General features: G+C 37.3%; 1 long non-coding RNA gene across 1 annotated transcript in view; it reads right to left on the reverse strand.

The window, feature by feature from the left end:
* Positions 1–5,664, reverse strand: part of LOC146997124 (uncharacterized) — a 101,467-nt gene extending 95,803 nt beyond the window's left edge. Inside the window, exon 1 of the long non-coding RNA XR_015041134.1 lies at positions 5,453–5,664. This is a non-coding gene — a long non-coding RNA (uncharacterized LOC146997124). The remainder of the gene's footprint in view (positions 1–5,452) is intronic.
* Between the last annotated feature and the right edge of the window lie 336 nt (positions 5,665–6,000).

Genomic DNA, 6,000 nt, shown 5'->3' on the forward strand with positions numbered 1-6,000 from the left:
ATGCGAGAAACAGGCCATCTTTGGAAATCAGAATTTATTTTAGCAACATAAACGTTATTTATACTAGATTTGCATTTGCTGTCATGTAAGTTTTTGATGGGCTTCTGAAACAAAAGAAAATATTTGTTGGTGGTATGATGAAATAAAATATTTGATACTAATACTCTCCGACTGTCATCTAAAATCACACAATCGTTTCCTTTGTTGAAACAATTTATTGTGAATAGGTTTTCTTTTCCTTTTTTATTTGGACATCTGCAGCTTCATTTAGAGTATGCCCTTCCTCGATGAACTAATGTTCAGTTGTAGTGGGTTCCTGGGCATAGCCTTATCCCAGTGTAGTAAGTTAATACTTTTACGAATGTTAAAGAAATAATGTTGCTGAAGTTCGTAAAAATAAAAATTCGAAGAGCAGTTATGGCAGTGAAATGAAATGAAAGCAATTGTGACATTATAATCAGTAGTAATGGCAGAGTTTGCAGCAAATATAAGATGATGAGTTTTGAAGTTAAAACCTAGAGCTAGTTGGAGTGTGAGCAGCAGAGGTAATCGGGGGCGGAGAGAGAAGAAAAAGCCCTTTTCTTCTTTTTTCTTCCCCCTCTCCTCGAGTATTCAAGGCTGAATGGTTCAGTAGTCAGGTGGTAGGCGGGAGCTTGTTGAACTTCTGTTGGCTGGCAGAGGAGTAATCCTATTGGGTGAAGTGTGATTTACAGTGTGCTACGGGGAAGGCCTAGGCTGTTTTCAATCCATACTCCTTTAGAAGGGTACAAAGACACACATCATTTCCAGGTTCCTGGGTTGTACCTTATCCTGTGTATAGCACGTGAAATACACTGGTGTGCAAAAATTAAGGACGAAGTCGAAAAATTAGCATATCAGCTGAACGAAGAGGCAGAGCGGACAGAAAGACCAATCCCGAGATTAAGTAAGGTGATCTACGGTAGCACTTGCGCAGATATGCAGGTAGACATAATGGGGGAGTGTCTGAGTTGTATAAAGCATGTTCTCGGTGAAAGATCAGTATTTCTGGCAAAGAGATTGCACACCGTATAGCAGTTAAAATCACACTGAGTTGCTGCCTCGGCGAGAAATGGCGAATAATCAATCTGTTAGATGACATCTGGATGCTTTTACCCGAGGTCATTGGGAAGTTGGAGGAAGGCCGCCGTGTGACAAGTGTGGCTGCAGAGATCGGAATTGCTCACAGCATCGTTTCACGACTTTGGAGACAATTTAAAACTACAGGAACAGCTATCCGGGGGTTTAGTAGTGGTCGTTCACGAGGAACCACACCTGCAGATGACCGGTATATTGCCTTACAGGCCAGAAGAAACAGGCGGCAGACAGCGGGAGAAATCGCTAGACACACGACGCAGGCGACTGGACGACAGATATCGCGTTTTACCGTGGCCAGAAGACTGCAGGGTGGTGGTCTGTTTGCACGACGCCCTGTACGGTGTGTACCTCTAACGCCTGCCCATCGGAGAAGGCGTTCTCTGTGGTGCCGGGAACACCGGAATTGGAGAGACAATGAATGGGGACGAGTACTCTTTACAGATGAGAGCAGATTCAGTCTGAGTAGCGATTCTCATCGCATACTCATCTGGAGAGAGCGGGGAAGCCGCAATAATCGATCGAACATCATTGAAAGGGACAGGTATGGAGGTGGCGGTGTTAACTTCCGAAGGTTTAGCAAGACGGATGTTGTCTGTTTTTGGTTATGAAAAGTATAAATTGTTAGTGTAACTAACTGTGCGTTCTGTGTCTGGGTGTGAGATGTTAATGTAAAACTGAGTAGCGTAGTGATCAGCTAGTGACTCAGCTTTCTCAGTTTCTGTGTATGTGATCCCAGAGGGGCCATTAAGGGGCAGAATATTTGTGTAGCATCTATTATATCTAGAAGCAGCTTTCCATATACATGATCATCAGTAGAGAGTGATTCTAAATATCTAGACCATTTGTTTTGTGCGTGTACTGACTTCCTGATTCAGCCGATTTAAAATTCTCTTAACTTCTGGGCATCTGGTCCTCTGCCATATTTTTCTAGCTCTCTTTCTGTTAGCTAAAAGTTCTCTAATAGCAGGATCTCTGGCCCTACCAGTCAACGGGACCGCCTTGCTATTTTTCAGAGCACGGTTAAGTGTGCTAGTAAAATCTTCGATAACTGCGTCTAACTCGTCTTCACTGTGTATCGCGGGTAACGGGTACTGAGTGTTGTTTAGAGCTACCCAGTTCATAATAAAGGCTCTTTTGTGTGATGTACTATAGCTACTGATATTCACCTCCATTAAAACAGGGTTATAATCAGAGAATAGTTCACGTAATCTTTCTATCCTTGATGGTTGATAAATATTTTTTAGCAGGAAAAATTCAATAATGCTTGCAGATCTATAGCATGTTGGGTAGGAGGGAGCTACAACAGTAAAGTTGGCCGTTGAGGCAAATTGATTAACAATGTGACCATTTGAATTATCATTTCTGCAGTTCCGATTTTTGTGGTGTGAGTTAAAGTCTCTACCTATGATAATTTTATTGTTTAGTTTGGATATAGCCATTAAATCAGCGAAAAATCCTTCTGTGGTTTACGGTTGAGTAACTAGATCGAGACGAACGTGATTGGTTGTAGAGTGTGTGGTATGATTATGATAGCTACCGCCTTCATGGCCGAAAGCTGTTGAACTGTGATTACAAAGTGAGAGATGGAGCGCTTAAGGATCCTCGTTAAGCGCTCCATCTCTCACTTATTTCAATTTTTTCCACCAGCATTTTTTGTGATTGGTTGAAATTCTTTCTTGTCTTCAATCCATACTAATTTAAAGGGATGGCTGAGTGAATGAGGGGGTAGAGGACATGATGGAAAAATTAAATTAAGCCTGCTTCAATATTAATTAGTGATCCGATAGGAATAAAAATTTTAATTTTCCCAATTTTTGGTGCTAAGCTAGGCAATTAGGTATATTACAATAATTAGTTAAAGAATAATTAATTAGTTTTTTGGGTCTTTTTTAAACTGGTGTAAAGGCCCTTATTTTCGTGAGCCAGTCGTAATCGCAAAAATCAAAGCTTTGCGAAATACTTTTTTTTCCCCCCAACTTTACTTAAGTACTTTTAAAATTTTTCAACTTTCTGTTCTGTTCATATAAAATTCGTGAAATTTTCAACTCGCGAAATCACCGATATATTCATTTTTGTGAAAATTACAGCGTGCAAAAATAAGGGCCTTTACAGTAATTAAACGTTTATCAAAAACCTTTATTGTATGTCTCTGAGGATGGTTTTAGGCCTTTTCCTGTGTTCTTCGGATTTGATATGATTTAAAATTGGTATTGTGGACTTGTTTGCCCTGGTTATATCATTGTAGAATTTTTGACTGGAGGAACAACTTTTGGTTGTGGTGGTGTAGGTAAATTTTGACTTGAAGTGCTTCGTTGATTTACAGTGTTAACTGCATTCTGGACATAATTAGTATCGTTTTCAGGGTCCAGAGGACGAAATATATTTTTCATGGCAATGAAATTTGATGCATCTCTAAGAATTACAGTTTTTTAAAATCTGTTTTACACGGGAACCGATTGTCCGATTTTGATGCGGTTTCCTGCATTCAATAGCAATTTCATGCTCCACAAATTTTATATCTGCATCTCAAATAGGATGCAAGTTGTAGGAAAATGCTTTTGAAAGCAGCAAGCCGCATCAAAATCACACGACTCGAAAGTTAATGATCCATTTTGATGCGTTTTGCTGCTTTCAACTGCAAATGCATGCCCCATCATTTTGATATAAGTTTTATGTCTGTATCTCAATTAGGGCGTAATTTCGCCGGGTTGTCTGTCTATACCAGGGTTTCTTAAACTGGAGTCGCTGGACTTGCAGCAGGGGGTTGCCTAGAATTTTAGCAGTTTTGATATTTCTTTAATTTATTATAATACTTTTACAATTACCAAATATTTTTACATAATACAATACATCTTAAAATAGATATGGCAATACAGACAAAGAAAAAAAAAATGAATCCGTTTCGACGCCTTCATTTTATAATAGAAACGTTCATTTTTCTTGCTTTGCACGTGACGCTGTCATTTCATCTGTTACTTATTTAAAATGTTCACACTGTTCTATGTCTTAAAATTAGAAATTAAATGTAGTGACCTAAAACTGCAAGTGTACAAAAGAAAAAATTGACAGTTTCACTCACGCATGTGTCGGATTTGCGCAGTACTTATTGGGTTCCACAGAATTTTTGTAAATACAGTCAAAAGTAGTTAATCCGGACTCGTCGGGACTTTGGCGATTCCGGATTATAGATCATCAGTTTAAATCTGGTAAGATGGCATGAAGAAATTATACAATTAAAAATATGAAACCGTTATTTATGAAATAAAGAACAATTATGATCTAAAGGGTATCAAAATTTACAAAAAAAAAGCTTAATATTTATTTGTTTACTTTATTAAACATTTCTTTCAACAAGCACATGCGTAAAGCATACATTAAGCATAGTCGAAATTAGAAAATTGCAACCAGAAAACTATTTGATGTGTACTTGTGATATTTATAATGACAAGGAATTTGATTTAAATCATATCAAAGACGGAATACATCGAGATGAAATACTACATTTAGTAAGGAATTATAAGCCGAATAAAATAAAAACATTTGCCCTGAAGATAAGGATAGTGCTGATAAATCAACTTCCAGTTCATTGCGCGCTGCGATGTCCCCCCCCCCGCAGAGCAGCATGAAATTGATAAACAGATTTCGGAATGGTTAAGAAACAAAGGATATGCCTTTTTCCATTTTTTGCAGCAATTCCACTTTTTGTTTAATGGACTTCGAAACATACTTTTGCTTTGTAGATCCTGTACATATTAGTAAATATATATCGGAAATTCTGTTTGACATAATCGAAAGTTCAAGCTTACTTTTATAAAATTGCTCTAACAGTCTGCAAAAAATAATAAGCCTGATCCAATTCGAAGATTAAGGAACAACGCAATCTGCAACATTAACTGAATTAGATAATTTTAGCTCAGCTTATACCGTCCGTTATACGTTAAACGCGCATGCGTAAACGTATTATGCGCATGTGCACAGGCAAAGTCACAGCCGTAAAGGTCTTACGAGCACACGTAAACGCGACGCATGCGCAGAAAGTTTGTAGCTTTGAGGTCCGGATTATGGGTGTCTGAATTAATGACTTTTTGACTGTATTATGGCGTCCTGGGAATCGCAAAAAATTCTCAGTGGTAATAAGGTATTGCAACTGAAAAATATACTATACGTATGTATGCCTTATAGGCTTACCATCCTCGTGGTTAGAATTAGCGTTTGAATTATCCGAGATTTCATGTTGTTTTCTTTTTATATTTAACTTAAAATTATCATTAAAAGCATTAGCAAGGCTATCTAAGGTTTTTTTTTAGCATACTGAGATATTTAAAAACACACTTACCCTTAAGGGGCTCCAGTACTTTCAATGTATCACAGTTTGCTTTTGCCGTAAGAGGTGTATGCTGGTCCATGTCCGATGCGACTCGTACAGCATCCAATTGTTGCTTGAGGAGACGAGTATTCTCAATCTTAGCTTCTAAGGGGATGATTTGAGTATGGAACGAGTTAAGAGAAGATTAAGAGACATATCCTAAAATAATATGTCCAATTGTATCAAAATATTAGCAGTTTACAGCTATAAGGTGAATTATTCAGTATAATGATTTTTTAATGTTGACACTGATGGCAAATTGCTGCTAGAAATTCTGTGGTTTAGAGATATATAATCGTCCAGAACATAATATTTCATCACAATTATTCTTTTTCAAAGTAAAAAAATAAAATTTACAATAAAGCTTAGAACTAACATGAAAACTAATAGATAGTTCTTGTAACTATGCAATACATCTGGATTTATATCATAAAAATATTTTTCAATAAATAATAGATCAATAAATAAGTATCTTAATATTTTATTCATACTTACAAGCCAGATGATGGGTAACAGGT

The sequence above is a fragment of the Stegodyphus dumicola genome, chromosome 5 (assembly GCF_044657685.1).
Source record: "Stegodyphus dumicola isolate Sdum_Otavi_A_Nest chromosome 5, ASM4465768v1".
Lineage (NCBI taxonomy): Eukaryota > Metazoa > Arthropoda > Arachnida > Araneae > Eresidae > Stegodyphus > Stegodyphus dumicola.